This window comes from Chlorocebus sabaeus, chromosome 18 (assembly GCF_047675955.1).
Source record: "Chlorocebus sabaeus isolate Y175 chromosome 18, mChlSab1.0.hap1, whole genome shotgun sequence".
NCBI lineage: Eukaryota > Metazoa > Chordata > Mammalia > Primates > Cercopithecidae > Chlorocebus > Chlorocebus sabaeus.
The window spans coordinates 4,401,047-4,422,788 of NC_132921.1; the positions used below are offsets into that span (position 1 = coordinate 4,401,047).

A 21,742-nucleotide genomic window follows, 5' to 3' on the forward strand; every position below is an offset into this window, starting at 1 on the left:
CCCAGGCCTGCCCCATGCTTTTATCTGTGGTATCAGCCATTTATTACCGCCAGGTCTCCGGCTTCGTCCCCTGCTGGCTTGGTATCTCTGGATTACATACACTGCCTTAAAATTTTCAGGTCAATTTTTGATTGAAGGGATGATTATTTATGTGCTCATCTTTGAGAATGGCATTTACTTTAACTGGGGTCTGCAGAAACTTTGGAGTGGTCTTCCGGCCTGGCTTGGTGCAGGCCCTCCATCCACAGGCTTGGATTTTTCAGGGTCTCAGGGTTGGTCTGGCTCAAGAACACTGACTCGTGTTTGCACATCTCAGAGGAGACTGACACAGGAAACCAGAGTGCCAGTTCATTAATTTACAGTGAGTAATATAAGTGTCAAGTGGACCAGATGTTGGCTTCATCCTGACCAACACATTCTCTCCCTGTAGGCAAGCTACTTGGGAAGTCAAACAATCAGAAGGATGCTTGGGGAACAGGCAGTCAGAACAGGAGCACGGAGTTTGATGATTCCAACGTCCAACCACACAGTAAGATACACCTGTCAGACAGGGCAGGCGCTGGGCTCGGGGGCAGAGGACCTGCTCCTAGGGTTGGTACTTAGGTGGGCTTTGCAGCAGTTTCCCCACATAACTGTCCTTTCTGGCACTTCCATTTTAGGCCTGCATCTTATCATGCTAAAGGGCCTTCCCCTCGCCCTGAGATGTGTTTGACTAGCCTGCTTTTAATTCATGCTGGATGTGAAGGCGGTCCATCTCGTTGATGGAGTTTTGTTTTGTTTAGCTCTGATCATGCTGTGTTGATTGCGTAGCTTAATTCTCAGAGACAAAACCGATTTCCAGGTTCTTAAAGAGCACTCCTGCATGTCCTCCAGGGTGCCACGCCACCCCCTGCAGCTGCATGAGCTCCTTCTCATTCTTTATTCCTTTATGTGCTCCCTGTGATTAACCTGGCTGCTACTCCTGTGCCCATGGCTTGGGTCTGCCTCAGCCACCTCTGGCCCCCAACATCCCCACATCTTTCTCATCAGAGGGTGGTGGCACCTTTTGCTGCTTATGGTCCAGCATTGTCACAAGGATCAGATGGCAAACAAAGCACAGCACTGTGAAGTCTGTGCAGAGAGAAGGGATTCTAATTTCTTTTCTTAAAAAAAAAAATGGCTGCTGGGCTTGATTTTCTTCATTTCAGATTGTCTGGTGGGACCCAAGAGAAAGGTGGAAAATCACTTTAAAACAACTTCGACTGCAAACCCGTTTCCATGAAGTTCCTCTAGACTTTTGTTATGTTAGTAAATCTCCCCACATAATCTCATTTGGCATAATCTCATTTTTCACTTTGGTACAAGTGCTTTAAGATTTGATCACAGATCTCTTTTTCACAGATATCCTATTCACTAGCACCCTAATGTACACAAATGGTATTTAGTTAAGAGACACTAGCCACAAAATAAAAAATATATCTAAGAATTATCTGATATGACTTTGCAAATGCCTACCAACCAGCAAAGCATTGCAATCAACCAGCAATACACAGTTGTTTAGTAATGCAGATCGTTGCCAGCTTCACTCTTGTTAATTCGTGGCTCAGGTCCTTAGACTTTGACTTCATCTCCTGTTTTGGGAAGCTTTGCTGAACTTTAACCCGGGCTCTGTATCCACCAGTGCATTGCCTTGAAGCCTGTTTCGGTTTACCCAGCCCTCAATGGGCGTCCACCTGCTTACCGCTCCTCTGAATACCAGCCTTCACAGAAACTGCACCAGGAGATAATTAGTCACGCTAACAACCTCGGAAAGCACTGACGAGGCTGTTCAGACCCCTCATTGGAAACCGGAACAGGAGCTGTTGCTCTATAATTAGTGTATCACGCATAACTCCAAGCTGCTCACCTTCTGATACCTGGCTGCCCTCACCTTGTCTGCATCCCAACGCACAATGGAAGCGAGTGCCTGGCCTGCCATGGGTGTACAGGGTGTGTGGTGCAATATTTTGTGAGCATCATGTACCTGCAACTCTCATTAATTAAAAAGACAGCTGGTACCCTAAAAAAAAGAGGCACAGTTCATTTAATGACAGGTATTTTAAATGTGTATGCTAATTTCAGGTTTTTCCTTTCATCCCTCGGAAACACAGACGCGGAAGGAGGCTGCTGGAAGGAAGTGTGTGAGATGAGCTTATTTGTGAGTGAGCAGGAGGGAAGGGGTGGTGAACTTTCCTCCCAGGATGAGACGTGTGCCTGCACTTCTCAGCCATGAGTGTCGGGAACCAGTCCTGGAGAAGCATGACAAATCGCTTCCCTGTGAAGGTGCATACCCTTTTCCTTTAGGAACAGTTGCGTCCTAGTCTCTGCTATAGAAAACCATCAAAGTCTTTTTTGACATCTCTGACATGAAATAGTGAAGACAGTGCAGAAAGATGCTGTCTGGTCCCTAATGACCTTGTGTGGAGAGGGGAACAGAAACAGCTCATTAGAGTGATTTAATGTGGTATTTTGTTAAAACTAAATCAAAATAATCTATGGAATGTGGCTGAGATTCATCTGAACTTGAAATGCACAGGACTACGCTTTATCTCTTTGTTTTCATTTTGCAACTAAATGGAATTCTAAATTTGAAATACTACAGAACAGGATGCTTTCCAAATCAAAATAAAATTCTTTTTTTTTTTTTTTCCCAAAACAGACTCACAATCTTGGGATAACTGCATAGCAGGAAATAAACAAGACTTGGCTCTGTATTTGAAGCTGCAGTACAAACAGAACCTAAAAGACAGACAGAAAGAAAAGGATACATAGACATATATGCATGACATGGGGGAGGGGAGAAGACTATCTCAGAAAGAAAACCCGGAAAAATAGTGCAGTAATGCTCACAAACCCAAATTAGTCGCAGCTTCAATGCAGTTAACTATTGTTTCCCTTTAGAAAGAATTTTATTATTCTGTTTTCCTCATCTCTTCTGAAAGAAAGAGCTTCGAGCAGCGTCTGCAAATTGCTGGTAGGGAAATCCTTGATCTTTACCCCTATTGAGATTGTCAAAAGATACCAAAAGCTGGAATCTGTGCTTTATAAAGTTAATGTTTTCTGGAAATTGCAGCAATACAGAAAGAAGCCTTTGCTCTGCTTTCAACAGTGTTTGAGAGGATTCTGAAACTCTCTGCAGGCGAGGAAGAAGCCACCAAACTGACCGTTTCAAATCTGTATTCTAAGTTTTTTCTGCTGTTTCTGTGAACCCTGGGACAGAACGGGTGTGTACTCATTTGAACCTTAGCTCAAATGGACAGCTCTCGGTGTGTAAGTGGGTTGGTGGTGGCTGTGCAGAGAGGAAGAGACATTTCAGATTTGATTTCTCCAAGGTTTCATGAGTTGTTGGTTGCGTTCCATCTAAATTATAATCCCAAAATGTGTTTAATCGAAAGCTACACAACAGTGTAAAGTGGTGGATGTTAACGTTGAATAGAGCCCAACCTATACATTTTGGGGCCTCCCTGGGGCCTGGATTTTAACTGAGCATTATCAGTGTGACTAATTTCTCACTGTTAATTAAATGTTATAATGAGTCTTCAATACTTTTAAAACCAGAAGAGAAGTATTCTGTGACAAAACTATATATATGTTTAAAAAACAAAAGAATTCCATCTTTCTGTTGACACTTTTCCCACACCTTTGTGGGGCATTTTCTAAAAGAGAATAAAATAACAACAAAACGTCTCATGTTTCTCAAAAGCTAAGTTGCCTTTACACACCTGTAAAAAAGCAGGGCTGAAAATTGATGAGTAAATTGAGGAACATATTTAAATACACACATATTTTAAGATTACCACAATTAATGAAATGTAAGGCTTATTGCCTTATGTTTGTGTTTAACACTGTGTCTAACTAGGGGCATCTCCAGCTTTACTAAACATTTGCAGACAGCCGTGTTCATGCACAGGTAACTGCTGGTCTCAGAACAGTGCCCCTGAGCCACCTGGAGCAAGGTCTTACTCGGTGGATTCAAGGTCATGGCTTATCATAGATGCCCTGCTGATGTACATCTTACAGATCATCCTAGGGTAGAAGGAAAAGAATGTCTCAAAATTTCAGAGGGACCACTGGAAATCAGCCACTTGGGACTTTGGGTTGAATTGACTGCTTCTTCAGTGAGCCAACTACCATACATCCAGCCTACAGCTGTTAGATGGTGAGGAGTAAACATGTCCGTTCCTGGGGTCCTCATTCTACACCATGCCAGCCATGATTGTGTTTGTGCACTCAGGAAAGAAAGGCCATGGCTATTTCTCAAGAGTGGCCCATCTTCTGATGACAGTGCAGGTTCTGACCTGGACCTGGTGAACAGCACTGATGAGCAATCCTGCTGGGCATGGGAAGGGTAGGGATCTTAATGCAAGCAGCTTGCTTATCTCTGGTGGCATCCTCCAGGACATGGAAGAAAGAAACCAGAGCGCGGCAGCCCGGGATCCCCTCCGGCCCTTTGCACTGCTGTCTTCTAGTCCGTGGGCATCCGGGTGGCCACCAGGTTGACCCATTCGGTATGCAGTCGATCTTTTTTCAATGGTGTGATTTTACAGGATATGACAGGAAAACCGAAACGGCTCCAGCTTGGGTCCTAAGGTAGGATCTATGATAATTGTTTGCAATGAAACTGTGGGACCTTTGATTTTGAACGTGCATGATGTTAAAAGTGAAAAGGGGCGGGGCGCGGTGGCTCACGCCTGTAATCCCAGCACTTTGGGAGGCCGAGACGGGCGGATCACGAGGTCAGAAGATCGAGACCATCCTGGATAACACGGTGAAACCCCGTCTCTACTAAAAAAATACAAAAATTAGCCGGGTGTGGTGGCGGTGCCTATAGTCCCAGCTACTGGGGAGGCTGAGGCAGGAGCATGGTGTGAACCCGGGAGGCGGAGCTTGCAGTGAGCTGAGATCGGGCCACTGCACTCCAGCCTGGGCGACAGAGTGAGACTCCGTCTCAAAAATAAATAAATAAAAAATAAAAAATAAAAAATAAAAATAAAAATGTGAAAAGATAGGGGGATGCAATAGAGGAAAGAAGGGACTGGAGAGAAAACATTCCCTGTTGGATTGGCTCGTCTTTTTTTAAATGACAGTCACCATTCTTGAGGTTACAGTGATTTTTTTCATCTCTAGGCTTTCACGTGATTTTCAAGGACAAGTTAATTTCCAACTTTTCAGTCCTTGCATCCATCACGTATGACTCTGCCTGCCAGGGTTTTAACAGCAGGGCATGATAGTAATAAAAACAACAGCAACGATGGCTACAACGAATAACTCCTCCATTCATCCCTGTTTGTGGAGTCCTGGCTCCAAGGCAGGCTCTGTTCTAGGCACAGGGAACCCAAAAGGAAACAAGAAGGTAAAAGCTGCTTTCCTCGTGGAGCTTGTGTTCTCGTGGAGTAGATAACTGACAAATCAACTTCTACTAGTGCTATGGCCCATCGTCCAGTACCGGCCACGCTCCCGGACACCTCTTCAATCAAGGTGTCTTTAATCCGCTGATGAAGGTGTGTCCCCTATTTAGTAGATGAGGACACTGACATTTAGAGAGGCGAGGGCCAGTCCCCGGGTCACACAGGTGGAGTGTGGAGCTCTGTTGTTCTGACTTCAGGTTGCATGCCTTTATAACCGTTTCTGGAAGGGAGCCGCCTCGTCTCCCTTGGTTTCTCTGTGCTCTGTTTTTTTTTTTTTTTTTTTTTTTTTTTCTGAGACGCAGTCTTGCTCTATTGCCAGAGCTGGAGTGCGAGTGTGCGATCTCGGCTCACTGCAACCTCTGCCTCCCAGGTTCAAGCGATTCTCCTGCCTCAGCTTCCCAAATAGCTGGGATTACAGGTGCCCGCCGCCACGCCCAGCTACTTTTTTTTTTTTTTTGTATTTTTAGTAGAGATGGGGTGTCACTATGTTGGCCAGGCTTCTCTCAAACTCCTGACCTCATGATCCGCCTACCTCGGCCTCCTAAAGTGCTGGGATTACAGGCATGAGCCACTGCACCCGGTCTGTCTGTGCTCTTATGAGTGGGTGTTCACAGTCCTGTCCTGGTGTCCTTATTGCTCCGCTCCCTCTCAAGCAATGTCTAAAGCAGGTGGCCCTGGCATTCGCTTCTTTGCTTCCCTCCTGAACTTGCCCCATGAGCCCGGGATTGCAGTGGCCGTTCCTGGTGTCCTTATTGCTCCCCTCCTTCTCAAGCAATGTCTAAAGCAGGTGGCCCCGGCATTGGCTTCTTTGATTCCCTCCTGAACCTTCCCCATGAACGCGGGATTGCAGTGGCCATTGCACTCTAAAATGGAAATGTTCTTGGCCCGCTCCTGAGGTGTTCACAGAGTGGGAAGGAAGCAAGACAGATAAGTAAACAACAGCACAGCTAAGTGATCAGAGCTAAAATGGGCATGTGCACACTGCTATGGAAACCCAAATGAAGGTGTTTTCATTATCTTAATTACCCTGGCTCCCTAATTCGATTATGCACTATTGGCGGCAGGTGCCACATTTTTTACTTGTTTTTCCCCAAGTGCCTAGGATAGAATTTACACCCAGTCAGTGCTCAAAAATATTTGTGAATTGATTAAACAACCTTGGCAAGTCAGACTTTCTTTTTCCTGCCTTTACTTCTTCTCCCAGTTTGATGCTCTCAAAAATTATCCTTGATGCTTCTTTCTTCCCATTTTTTTTGCCTTAGTGATGAATATTATTTCCATGAGTTCAATTGTGTTGCCAAGGTTTTCTAACATTTGGCTAAATTTCAAAAACTAAGCCATTCAGATCAAAACACTGCAAAATTGATCAGCTAAGGGGGATTTTTACTCTCTACCTCATAAACCTAGCCAGGGCCACCACAATTGTTGTTCAGATTGTTTGGTGGCCAAGAGCCTGGTGGAGACTGAGGTCTGTATGGAGTTCTGCCAGTATGATCCTGCATCCCAGAATGGGGACTGCACTTTGAAATTAGAGTGTTTTAATCTAATTTTTTCAAAGATGCTATGTGGGCTATTGGTTACCCCACACTTACAGCTTTGTAACTTAGTATAAATAAACTGGAGTGTGAAACACAAGAAGAATTGAAGAACTGTCATCAGGCTACTGTAGGCATCTGCTGTTACAGCAACCAGCCCCACACGTGGACTGTGACTGTCACCCAACACCATATACATTACTTTGGTAACATGAATTTCTAGACACTTCTCCGAAACAAAATCTTTAAGGACAGAGTCTAGACATGGTACATTTTTATGTAATTGCTGAATAATTCTTCAGCATCTCATTGATTGAGAATCTTGTTGTCTTCCAAGAATATAGGTTGTCCACAGTAGACTTTCAGGAGAAGAATCATTAAATGGGATGTTGGGAAAAGATGATCTGGAACTGAAGGAAGGTTTGATAGAGACAAAGAGAAACATAAACATGGTGGATGTTCTGGCATGAAGCAAAGGGATTTTAATGTGGGGGCTTAGTATTGAGATAAGAGACAGGAAAAGTTTTCACATATCTGGTGAGTTGAAAGAAGGGTGATATTGAAATATTGTGAAATGAGGATTATTTACTAGATAATTTTCAATTCCACAGAGCCACAAAAATTTTAGCGTGATGAGAATTTTCTTTAACTTGATATGTTAGACTCTTTCTCATCAAAGTGCTACTTGTAATTTTCCCAACATCAAGGGCATTTTCAGTCATCTCAGAGCAAGAATTCTTATTACAATATTGAAAGGATGCTCCAGTAATGGAATCCTCTGAATTTTCCATGAGGTTCAAGGGCACCTGCCACCTTCTAGAACCAAAACAAGTGTTCTTACCTGGCCAGGAACAACTAACTGTGATTGGCAGGGTCAGAGAATTGCATGGGGCCTGAGAGGTGTTTTCAAGTGGAACACATGGCCATCTGAGGGCTGGCAAGTGATGAAGTCAGAGTTGTCCCCAGTATGAGTCTGCCGAAGAGCTCAGCAGGAGCCCCTGTGCTCCCAGGCCCCCTCTGCTCTTAGAAGAGCCTCCATGATGGCTGGATGCTTCTTCCTCTTCATCCACTTTCTTCCAGCTTTACCCGGGACACCTCCTTGGGGCTCCTCAACTTTGTTTCAGCTGGTCACCAGCAGCCCATGCAGGAACAGAGCAAGTAGCAACCAGAAGCTTTTTGACTCTAAGGGGTAGGGAGTTTGAAAATGTTTTTTCTGCTTCAAGAAACTTTTCTTAAAAGATGAATTCACTTATTACTTCTGGTGTCCAATCTCCTGCTGATTCCAGGCTCTTCAAAAGTTTAGAAATGACTTGCAAGTCAAATGCAATGCTCCTAAAATTAGGCTTCTGTGTGTGTGTATATGATTGTGTAGATATGTGTGTGTGTGACCTGAGACAAAGCTTTCCAGGTGGAGTTTACAAATGGTGATGACTTCCTGCATCCTTCAGCCTGGGTTTGCGTGTTCCTCTATCTGAAACATCCCAGCATTCTGCGTTTCTCCAAAGCTGTGAGCAACTCCTTGCAAGACGGTTCTTGAGGGGCGTGTGCATGGGGTGTGATCGGCCCTCCGCATTTTGATATTTGCATCATCCATGCTGGGAAGCTGTTCAAGATATTACATTTTAAAATTATGTTCTCTTTTTTTGTAGTTGTGGTTTTTAGGTGGGAATTTTCCCCAAAGAAACGGTTTTGAGAAGCTTATTTTAAATTCTGCAATTGTAAACCAGTGCTTTAAAACACTTACGATGAAGAATATCTGACTGCCTGGATTTTCATGGCTGGAAACATGAGTTCCCATAAGTCAAACATGCCCGCTGTGGCACAGGAAGATGAGGGCAAGTCCCCACGGGACGTGAGCTCTTTGTCCACATCATCCCTCATCCCCATTGTGTCCCCATCACTAAAGGTGCTCCTTTGTGCTCAACCAATTACCAGTGAGATTTTTCAGGAGCCTAGTATCTTCTGTATGACCATAACCTTAACCTTCAGATAATTTTTTATTTCTGGTTAATATCTTCAGCAAAAAAACACAATTCCTTAACTGTCTCTACTTGCCTGGTCATGAGAACAGAAAGCCTGTGATGTGGCTGTTTCCCTCATCTGCTTCATCCTGTGATCCTGGGCCTTGAGTTCCCGTGCCTTTGCATTTTAGGTGATTGGCTGTTTGGCCTTGGTTAATGATGCATGGTTGCCATCATGGAAATGGCCAGACTAACACCTACGTGGTTATTAAAGGTTCAGCAACACTGCGTGGATACATTAAAATGGAGAAAATGAAGAATGCCCTTTCTCTCTCTCTCTCTCTCGCTCTCGCTCTCTCGCTCTCTCTGTGTTTTAAGAACCGAAAGGCAAATTACAAATTTTTTAAACTTTATTTTGGTTCAGAGGTACACATGCAGGTTCCTCACATGGGTAAACCCATGTCATGGGGGGTTGTTGTACCGATTATTTCATCAGCCAGGTACTTAGGATCCAGTAGTTATTTTATTTTATTTTTTTGATGCTCTCCCTCCTCCCACCCTACACCCTCAAGTTCGTCCCAGTGTCTGTTGTTCTCCTCTTTGTGTCCACGTATTCTCATTGTTTAGCTCCCACTTATGAGTGAAAACATGCAGTATTTGGTTTTCTGTTTCTGCGTTAGTTTGCTAAGGCCTCCAGCTCCATCCACGTTCCTGCAAATGACATGATCTCAGAGAACGCCTTTTCAATGTCAGGCTCATTCTTAATTCAACAACTCAGTATGTGCCTTTGAAAATCTGAAATTTGTTTAACTTTCCTTTAAAAGAAGACCATCATGAATGTCACTTTTTGACAGTATCTTAAAAATCAACTTAAAGTGATAGAAACAAAGTGAAATGAAATATATTTCTATTAAATGGTGTTCAGTAGTATGTGCTTTAAAAACTAAGGTACCTTAAAATAGCATCACCAAAAATATACACATTACGATGTCTTGATTTCTAACTTCAGATCATAATATTCCAATTTCACATTATTATGTTGAAATCAAGACTATAAACATTGTTAATTATGACTTCATGCCAAGCCCACACACATTAATTCAGTGGTTGATGTCATTTCTGGTATATGGCATACGTTCGTATCTAGAAGAGTTTCCAGCTACATATTTATCTCTATTTCAGAATGTGAGATTAGAAACCTGAGTATACTGGTAAGTAAGACAGACACCTCAGTCGATACTGGGCTATCTGTGTATCTAGTAGTTCTTATTAGGGCCCTGTTTAACCTTACTTTATGGTACTGCTGGAGGAATGTTGCACAAAGCTCACTGCTGTGGGGCAAGAAAAGAAACCAGTAGGTGGGTAAGTTCCTGTGGGCCCCTGAGCCATTGCTAAACAATAACTATGCTGATGATGCTAGTAACAATAATTATAGCCACCGATATTTCTTAGAAATGGCAGGCATGATGTGATACGTGTTATATGCATTACCTTGTTTAACTATTATGACAACCAGATGAAGTAGCACATATTATTGTTCCCTCTTTATAGAGAAGTTAACTAATCAGAATGTAGGTTCGATGAAAGCAGGGATTTCTGTGTGTGTATTGACCACTGGTCTTTAGGCTGGGCATTCCAAAATCAAGTCGTTATTCAGTTTTGAAGAGCAGGCATTCCAAGCCACACCTCCATATGGATTTCCATCTCAGGTGGTCTGACTGGCAACCCTGGAGCTGAGGTGCTTCTCATCTCATCCCATAGGTGGTCTTTCCACCCACAGCCAGGAGAGTCTCTGCTGCCTTTCTCTAATGATGGCAGTTGCCTCTTGTCAACCTTGACCCCAGAGTAATAATGACTGGATCGTAATTTTCTTCCCTGGGGATTAGGAACCTACAGTCCTTCTCACTTCCATTTCTACTAAGCAGAAAAAAAAGCAAGCCGAATATAATAACTACAGCTCGTATTTATTGAGTATTACAAAACAGATATCACACAGTGACTCTATTATATACATAAGGAAATTTAATATCTTCAACAACCAATTTGCCCTCTTACTGCTTCTTTGAGGTCATCATTATTCTCCATATAGAAGTCAGTAAATTGTGGGTGGGAGGTAAGGAGATTCCAGAGCCAGTAATTGACCAGAGCTTGTATTCAACAGTTAAGCATACACTCTGTCCTACAATATATTTCCTTCCAATGCAGTGTTTTACCCACCCAAGTGCCTGATACTGGGTTTACATAGCTATTTTTCCATGTTCTGATGATACAATTTTATCTGAACCTTATTTCCTAGTTTAAGGCATAATGGAGTGTGAGGAACAAAAATCCATCTGAGTGTTGACTGTCCTTCAAATCCCATTCTGCTTTCCAAAAATCAGATGCAGAAACCATATTTGTGTAAGTAATTGCTCCCAATTTCTTTGAAACTAAAATTGAATAGAAAATACTAATCCAGAGTAATAATAATAATGGGTAAAAATGTAGTGCTTTCTCTCTGCTATGTACTGCTTTAATTGCTTTACAGATGGTTAAGTCAAACCAACTCATGAGAAGTGCCTTAGTGCCAACATTTTTTTCTTTTACAGATAAAGACATCAAGGTAGAGGGAGGTTAATTGATTTGTAGAAGGTACCATTCTCATCAGTGGCATTGGAGTTGGGGACTTGCACCTGCTACCTCTGGCTCAGGGGGCCATGATTTAAGTAGTACATGTTTCTGCCTTCGAATGACTCTGCAATAGAAGCTCCCATGGCTTAAACAGAGACGAAGAACAAGTAGGGCTCAGAATTTTCAGGCAGCTTTACATCTAGATTAAAAGTTCATTTCCTCCCTTTCTCCCTCCCTTCCGATAGATGCTTCGGTCACGGTGCTAGGCTTCAGCAGGAACAAGATGATCATAACTCAGCAGAAGTCCTGAAGAAGCCTCACGTTGGGGTCTAGGGAATACTCACACAACAGCAGAGGTGGCCAGTGATAGCGATTTGCACAGATATTTTTAGAACAAGGGATGGGGATGTGTTCTTTGTCACACTCCCTGCTATTCCAGAAAGAGGGCCTCCACTTGGGGGTGAACTACACTCACCATGCATGCATTTCTTTGGGGTCAACTGGGAACCTGTATTCCCTTCCCTGGCACTTCCACCTGTGCTTGGCTGACTCAGTCTAGGACCTGCCTTCTCCATGGCTTTAAACAAGGACTCAGAGATTTGAGTCATTTTCATTCTCTTGTGGCAGAAGATGAGAGTTTTCAGAACCTGATAAAGTTAGGAGTTGCCAGCAATCATGTTTTCTGTCTGGTCAATGCATTTGCAGAAAAGGAGAGCCACACAGATTGTCAGAGAGGAGCAGAGTCGCAAGATCATGTTGGTGGCATGAGTTCCTGATTGAAAGCCTACCTGAGATGCAGCCAGATTCAAACCCTCGGTATCCACCTCCACCTTCCAGTCCTGAATCCTTGCAGTTAATTTTCATTTTTGCTTACTCTAGTGCATGTGGGATATGTGTTCCTTCCAACCTAAATAGCCCTAATTCCGCTAATATAAGTTTTTACCTAACAGAAAAAATTCCTAGTTCTTATTTTAGTTTATTTGGCTTCTAAGAATAAAATGTCCAATATATCCCATATTAATTCTGCTCTTACTGACTGGCAATTAGAAACCATATTCTAGCTCAGTCATGCCACCTTCTGAATGCCTTCCAGATGAAGTTCTGCAGTAAGAAAATCTTGCAGGTCGATCTAAGAAGTTGAATGATTATCAGGATTCACTAAAGAGACTTTACTTCTGGGCATAGAAAGGGGTTAGGAAGAGAATCTGGCAGCTCAAATTTAGGATTGTCAACTATGGATAAATATAAATTGATATGTTTGTCACCCTTTTAGAGGGAATATGTACCATTCAAATCTTAAATTTAGTAGAAGTGTTTAACATTTTCCATGCGCTCATTTAAATATTTATACAAATTCTGTTCCACATACACCACCAAATTATAATATTTATAGGTAAAAGATGGCTCAAATTACTTTTGAAGCAGTACATTAATTTAAACTTGAATGTGCAGTTACAATTCAACATTTTCTAGAGCAAAAATTGAAAGTATAATAAAATGATACATTTTAATTATACTCAAAAAAAGCATAGTGATGGCAATGCTTGATAACGATTCAAGTCTATTTTAGAGAGATACAAGTACAAGCCATGCAAACATATTTAAACACATCTTTCCTACTATATATAAGATGTTAAGTAGTTTGCAGTATGTAAACACTATCAACCACAGTGTACGCAGTGTAATTAGGCTACAGAAACGAACATTTAACAGAATATCTTAATTTATGCTGGAGAAAGGCAAGATGAAAACAAAAATCAGATGAACACCAGATTTCTTTGCCTTTTCTTTGAAATAGATGTCAATATTTGTCAAAGTACAAATTGGGCCACCATAGTAAGGAGATATTGCCTTCAGGGCATGGGGAATTCCAGAAGTCCAGGGTAGGGTGAGGAAAATAAAGGAAGGACATCTTTGTTTTCTGTTCCTCATGGAATAGACAGCATTGGGGCTTGGTGTAAGTTAAACCTTAGCCTACATAAATTATTGCAAAACTTTTTGTTATCTACCTCTCTTTCTCCTTCCCTGATTTCTTCTTCTTCTTTTCAAGTCCTGTAGTTGTTGATTCAAATTCTAAAATCAGGAAAATCTTTCTGATTTGGTGAGTATTGATGAGTTTTTTTTTTTATTTTTATAGTTTCTGTCAATTTCAGTGCTGCCATTTTATAATTTTTCTACCACTATGGATTCCACTTGAAGGCCAAATGGAAAAGCAGACAGTTCGTCTGTAACCATAATAATTTGACGTTAGTGTGGAATATTAACAACTTGGCTGTGATGAGCCTTGGGTGGACTTTTGTTGCACTAGTCAACTCACCTTCTCATCTCCATCAGGTTTTCCTGCAGGTAACCATGACAGCACTTCTTAGTTTTCATAATTAGGGAGGCTGGACAGTATCATTTTCGAAGAACAAATCATAGAGGCTGGGGTAGAGCAGCCCCTTCCCCTGATCCAGAACACCAACTGGCCTGGTGATCCGTCTTCTGTTGATTGAGAAGTTAATTCACCATAGTTCCTAAAGGTTTGGGATGCTTATGGACCATACCATCTGCAAGGTATTCAATGGATGGCCCAATAATTCACTAACATCTGTGATTTAGTGGGTGTTTGAAATGCAACGTCTATGGGGTTTTTAACTAAAGCCACACTAAGTCTGTTTTATTCATTAGGTGAACTCCAGAACCTGTTTGTTAAATTCATTTTTGTGTAATCATGACCAGACTTAAACTTGGGATTAATGTGAAATAAGCACTTTTTTTGACAGTAGGGATATTTTTCAGTCTATATTATCAAATTTTCCCCTAGTAGGGTAGCATTTTATGTGTCTCTTGAGTGTCCTACAAACTCCCACTCTTAATGGTGTGCTCATGGTGAAATTGATGTGTTATTGCACTGGTGCTCCATGTGCTATTATAATGTTTTAGGGCTGTAAACCATTTTTAAGCTGGTGTGTGTGTGAGACAGAGAAAGAAAAAGAGAGAGAGAGAAAGTGAGTAAGAACTCCAAAGTCCAACTAGGGTAATATAGCCCTACTAATTATATTGATCTAATTAATCTAATTAAATTGCAGCTAGATATAATTTGTGTATGTCATTTTTCTACATTAACATTAAGTAAACCTATTCTGCCTGTCCATGCATTTTATATGCAGTATTTTCTTTAGCACCTCAAGGACTTTGGGTATTAGAACAGGGTAGAATTCATTTCAACAGCTTAGTAAAACAGGATACTGAAAGACTAGAAGAATTTGAAAGATGAGCAACAAAAGAAAGCACACTTCTGTTAAGCAAAACATTTTGGATATTTGAAAGTGTAATTATGTTCAGGGGAAAAAAAACAGTTTCCCACCCCTACTTCTCCCTCACATGCTTTTTTTTTTTTTTTTTTTTTTTTTTTTTTTTTTTTTTTTGCTTTTGGCATTTATTAGGATACTCCTTTGTTTTATTGTTGATGAAGGTATAGAATACATCAAACACACACACACAATTATGTTTTAAATTGTCTGTGGTAATATCTAGAATATTTGAATATTTTAAATAAAACTTTAAAAAATTAGGATGCTTCATTATGGAAAAAATGGCTGATGGAAATAATATCAAAGTCAATAAAATATTACAAACTTAACAATAATTGTTAACTGATAGGGGAATTACAATATATTAGACAATATTCTCAGAGTAGATATTAATCTACTCAGGGTAACCCCATGAGACAGGTATTGATATTTTTCTTATTTCACTGAGGCACAGACTATTTAACTTGCAAAAGTCTAGGCTGTCATGGAGCTGTAGAACTGAAATTCGAACCCAGGCAGTCTGACTTCAAAGTCCAAATCTGAGCTCTTAAGCATAAAGCTATGCAGCCTCAAAACAAAACAAAGCCTGTTATTTAAGCCCAGAATTCCATAGCATTGAGACACTCTGCAAGCTTTCTTTTTATTTATTTATTTATTTATTTTTGAGACCGAGTCTCTGTTGCCCAGGCTGGAGTGCAGTGGCACTATCTTGGCTCACTGCAACTTCTGCCTCCTGGGTTCAAGCAATTCTCCTGCCTCAGCCTCCTGAGTAGCAGAGATCACAGGCATGTGCCACCACGCCCAGCTAATTTTTGTAGTTTTAGTAGAGACAGGGTTTCACCATGTTGGCCAGGCTGGTCTTGAACTCCTGACCTTAGATGCCTCAGCCTCCCAAAGCTCTGAGATTACAGGTGTGAGTCAACATGCCTGGCTGCAAGTTTTCTTTAAATAAATTCCAACAGAAAATAAGCCTACGTAGTACATGCCTCTAGGAAGTGTCCTAACCTGAAAATTTAAAGTGTTTTAAGGATGACTTACGGTGGCAGAGATTAGCAAGCAGAGCATGGATAAGGGATTTTTTTTTTTAATACTGTGACTTGGAAAACAGATGTTATTTCAAATTCTTATGAGTATAGAAATTACCTGGTAACTGTGAATGCGTGGGAGTGTTGGGAGATGGTGAGTATCAGCCCTGGGAACTGTAAGAAAAGTCGGGCAAATATGGAAGTGTGGACATTTCCACTAGATACATGACTACGGGAACAAATGATGCAGGGTACCCAAGGCAGCCCTGCAAATCAGTGCCTCAAGGAATGAAATAGCCTCAAGGGCAGTTAATGGAAGGCAGGAACTCCATAATCCACCCAGGAAGGAAAAGGGATGGAACAGTTTAGGCTGCAAAACTGACAGAGAAAACATTTCATTTGAAGTCTCGTTTTTCTTTGCTGATGGAAGACAAGGGAATTGGAGAGGCTTAGCTCTCACAGGGCTGCCATAAACAGAGACACACCGATGATGTTTCAGCTATCTATGGCTGCGTAACAAACCACCCACAACCTAGTGGCTACCAACAACAACAATATTTGCTCACAAATATGATGGCCTCCTGCTCTGGGCTGTTCTCAGCTGACCCAGGCTGGACTTGTTCCTGCCTAAGCAGTGGGTTGGTGGATCTGATGGAGGTGGGCAGATTTGTGGGGACGTCGATCATGTGGTGGTCAGCTGATTTTCATTGAGGGTGACGGGAGGACTGGGCCGCCACCTCTCCTCATCCTGCAGGCTAGCCCAGCGGTGGTCCCGTGACACGGGGTTCAGGGGCGCTAGAGGGATAGGACACTGCTCTTGAGTGAGGCTTGCAGATGGTGCACCATCTCTGTCACAGCCTCTGGATCCAAGCAAGTCACCGCGTGGAAGATTCCAGGCATTTGAAAATGACTTCACTTTCGATAGGAGTTGCTACCCAGTCTTGCAACAGTTTTGGTTATCCATTCACTATAAACAAGGAGGCAGAAGCACCAGCAGCTGGACTTTCCTGACGCAAAGAGGTTTTTCCTCAGCGAAGACATGCTTCAGCTGAACAACAAATCAGTCCGTTGAACATTCTTTCTGTTGAAAAAGATGATGGAACTCTGTGACGTTTGCTTCTTCAGTATCCTTTCTTCTGATATGAAGAATCCTGGTGTTGAGAATTCCTTCTGATTTTACCTTGGGGGTACTAGCCTTCCCCAGTCTCTCGTTTTTATTATTAATAGAATGCATTGATTCCACCCTCTTGTTCCAAAAGTGGGCACATTTCCCATGCTTGATAACAAAGCTTGGCACTCCCATAGTCATAGGGCCCAAGGTGGTTCAATCGGAATCAATGCTAGGATGCTGGATGGTGCTATTGGATGAAGAGTACTTTCTGCCGAGTTTGCTAAGAATGGTAGACAACAAACCTCATGTCTGGAGGAGGGACCTGCCTGAGAAGGAAGAGTGAAGAAAGAAATCAGGTCCTCCCCAGGCGGTGTATCTGGACCTAAAGTTCTTCTTCTTTTTTTTTTTTTTTCCAATTATACTTTATGTTCTGGGATACATATGCAGAACGGGCAGGTGTGTTAAACAAGCATACACGTGCCATGGTGGTTTGCTGCACCCATCAACCCATCATCTACATCAGGTATGTTATCCCTCCCCTAGCCCCCCGCCCATTGACAGGCCCCAGTGTGTGATGGTCCCCTCCCTGTGTCCATGCGTTCTCATTGTTGAGTTCTTAATGTGCCTCCTGACATTTTCTGTGACAGGAGCCACTGAGTTCCTTCTGTATGTTCGGTTCAATTCAATTTCAGTTTCTGTCACTTGCAGATAAGTGTCCTAATGTAAGATAAGATAAAGAGGTAGATTAGATGAAGGTATAAATATAAAAGGATTCATATGAAACAAGAAAATAAAATTAAGGTAAACAATGATAACGAAGTTTAATACAGAAAAGATCAGAATTTAAATATATCGTTAGTATATGAAGAAACATCTCAGGATGAAGAATAAAAGAACAAACAAGATAAATAAAAAAGAGAGGCAAGAATGAATAAGGCAGAAGCAGCAATCAGGAACACAACTGTGGGAAAATGAGTTAAAGTAAGCTCTGATGCCTTAAAGATGCTTTTTGTTCCTAGTGCAAATTACTGAGAAGTTGAGTTTTGAAAACAAAGAAGAAAAAGCTGGAGTTGAAGAAAGAGAAGAAGAAAATAATGCAAAAGTCTAGATAGAAAAACAACAATCACAAAGACCATCCCTACTAAAACATTACCTACTAAATGAAGGGAAGGCAGGGCTACCCTCCACGCATTAAATCCTAGGAGAGGAGAGCACCACATCTCTGGGACTCAGAGCTGGTGCACAAGAAGTGGCCAGAGAAAGGAAATACTGCTATGTAGTAACTGGATGCCTAGCAAAGTTGTTCCATTGATAAGATTATAGGAGGAAGGAATTAAATAAACTTATCTCCCACCATTTCCCTTGTAAAAAAGTAACCTTGAGAATTACACAGGAAATTATGGTGAATTTTAAAAGAAGCAGGAATGAAACAAGGGGTAGAAAGGTTTATGGCAAGCAATGGGACCACACAGACATGTAACTGTAGAACAATTGCTATAGTCATAAATACTTTTCAAAACAAAACTAAATAATCGTGACTCAAAAAGACATGATGCATACTGATATTCGTATAATTGTGAAATTTTAAAAAAGGGTCTAAAAATCCAAAATAATTTCAATCTAAAAAGGGAGGAAGTGAGAAATGATTATCAGAGGAATATTCTTTGACTGCTAAATTCTCCATTGGACTAATCAGTAATTATTTACTTCTTGAGGTTGATAAATATGATACATTTTGGCAATAAAGCAAATCAGTTTCAGAAATAAAAACAAGATTTGTAAACATCAAATCTCCAAAGTGCCAAATTAAGAATTGAAAAAAAATTCAAACATCTCTAAGATAGAAAATAAAGGACAATAAAGCTGGTTGGAAACAAATTTATTCACGACAAAATTATCAATAATGACATTGACTGTAGAAGTGTTTACTGTTGCATGAAAAGATATGGATGACCAGACCAGGTCAAGATATAAAATCGAAAAGTATTTATTCAAGTCACTGAGTCTTGCACCAGAGAGATTCATGGTGAGCTTGCTCTAGGTGTGTGTTACAGCAGGAAACAGAGCAAACAGCAATCTCTGCATGCTTGGATCATACATTTTAGGGGGTTCAAGAAACAACAAACGTCATAAATATCTAAAACATGAAAAAATGCTAGAAAGTGATAAGTGATATGAAGAAAAATAAGGCAGAAAACAAGGGAAGGGGGTGAATAGAGAGGAGGCGTAATCTGAATTAGAAGGGGCTGGGAAGTTGTCACTGTGAAGCTGTCATTTGAGCAAGACTTGAAGCTGAGGGAGTGGTGAGATCAGTGGGAAAAGTGGTCCAGGTGGAGGGGTGGCCTGTTCAAAGGCCCTGCAGAAGGATGGCGCTTGGCAGCCATGGGGCTAGTGTGGACGGCAGAGTCGCAGGAGCTGAAGTCTCAGATGGGGTAGGGCCTAATTTACAATGAGCCTTGTCTTTATTCTAAGTGAAACGGGAGAACCAGGGCAATGCAAGCGGGGCAGTGCCATGGCCTGGCATACTTTTTAGTGCAGTGTTCTGGCTGCTAAGAAGCAAGGGGGCTTTGAGGAAGATTTGGTTGCATTACAGGTGAGTCATATTCTAGGTATAGTATTTTAGTAGAGTATGTATTAGTTTCTTGTGGCTGCCATAAAAATTTGCTATAGAGTGAGTGGCTTGAAATAATACAAGTCTGTTCTCTCGCAGTTCTGGAGGCTGGAAGTCTGAAGCCAAGTTGTTGACAGGGTTGACTCCATCTGGAGCTCTGAGAGAGAATCTGTTCTGGCTTCTCTCCTAATTTCTGCTGGTTACTGGCCTATTGGCTTCTGTGGCTTGTGACGACATCATTCCAATCCCAGGGTCCATCCTTCCATGGCTGTCTTCCCTCTGTGTGCTCTACACATCTCTGTGTCCAGATCTCCCTCTCCTTTCACTTAGAAGTCATTGGAACAATGACAACCCTAATTGAGCACAACTTCAACTTAACTGGATCACATCTGCAAGACCCTATTTCCAAAGAAGGTCTTATTCATAGATACCAGGGGTTAGGACATGGAGATTATCTTTTGGGGAGACAAATTCAACCCAATGCAAAGCATAGGGATTTTTTGTGAATGAATGAAATGTGAGATGTTAGAGAAAGAGAGAAGGCAAAGGGGACTTTAGGTTGTGGTTCAGTCTGGCAGAACTATGGAGGTATGCAATTGCCATGGACTGAGATGGTGGTGACCATAGGAACAGTCCATAGGAGGGTCTAGAGGGGGTTTTGTTTGCTTTTCCACTTCCATATGGCTGGCTATTGGATACCATAGTGGAGATGTTGAGTAGGCAGTGGTCTACAATAAATGAATGATCACAATATGAGAAAGCAGAGGTTTATAGACATAGAAGGAAAGTAGCAGTGGGGTAGAATAATATGCACTTTTTTTTGCTTTATATAAAGAAGTAAACATTCAAAGTAATTGTTAAGTATGTACTGAATTCTGTTTTCTTAAGATAGAATCCACTTTTTTTCCCCAGTGCCCATGGAATATTTACCAACATTGACCAAGTTACAAAATCTCAATACATTTCAAAAAACAAGAAATAGAAAACATGTCAGTGATATAAACAAACACTTGCTCTGTTAAATATCAACAATAGGCTGAGGCGGGTGGATCACGAGGTCAGGAGTTCAAGACCAGCCTGGCCAACATGGTGAAACCCCGTCTCTACTAAAAATACAAAAATTAGCCCGACATGGTGGCAGGAACCTGTAATCCCAGTTACTTGGGAGGCTAAGGCAGGAGAATCTCTGGAATCTGGGAGGCAGAGGTTGCAGTGAGCCGAGATCGCACCATTGCACTCCAGCCTGAGCAACAAGGGCAAAACTCCATCTTAAATATATATATATATATATATCAACAATAATTAGTAGAACATTTAAAGATCAGAAGAATCCTGCATACCCTTCTTAATGTGAAAAAAATGTGTAACTTCATCTATTAAAAGAGAAATGCAAATTTAAACTACATGGAGATTCATTTCTCCTCATTAGATTGTATGTCTAAGATACACAACCCGAAGTTTAAGAACATACTGGTGGAAAAGCAAACATTCACATGTATATAGAATGTATAGAGATAATTTGTCAATACCTAACAAAGTTATGTATACCTTTACCCTTGAGCCCAACAGAACTGTCTCAAAGAATCTAAGTCAAAGGTATACCTCCACAGATATGAACAAACTTAAATGCAAGGAAATACAATTCTGTAAATAATATATCAGGAGCAACCCCAATATCCGGAAATGGTGGCTGGCTCAATAAAGTATGATTTTACTACACTATAGGGGATTGGCAGCTTCAAAAGCATGAGCAGGATCTCTTTATACTCATTTCCTCATACAGACATGAAGTGAAAAAGGCAACATACAAATCACTGAGTATATTATGCTATCTTTGTGTGAGAAAACAGCAAAAATAAGATGGGGATGGAAATGAAGCTTTTAAATATAATATTGATTTATGTATCATATAAATGTTTGAATATAATTAAAAAGGAAAACAAAACAAATTTAAATAGAAAAGAGGTTAAAACAAATAATCCTAAGGGCATATTCAATTGAACTATTTCAAGTGGCATTTGAACATAAAACTCTACTGCAAAATGCCACTGGGAAATGTTCTTAAAAATAAGGCAGTAACAGCCAAGTAGTCTTAATTTTTACTCAGTAACTATGTTTAGTCATAATGTTGGTATGGTGAACTTTAAATAATTTACACATATCAAAT

At 41.2% G+C, this 21,742-nt stretch overlaps 1 long non-coding RNA gene across 1 annotated transcript in view; it reads left to right on the forward strand.

The window, feature by feature from the left end:
* Positions 1–3,572, forward strand: part of LOC140709037 (uncharacterized) — a 116,131-nt gene extending 112,559 nt beyond the window's left edge. The window contains exon 3 of the long non-coding RNA XR_012089369.1: positions 431–3,572. This is a non-coding gene — a long non-coding RNA (uncharacterized lncRNA). The remainder of the gene's footprint in view (positions 1–430) is intronic.
* The last annotated feature ends 18,170 nt before the right edge of the window (positions 3,573–21,742 follow it).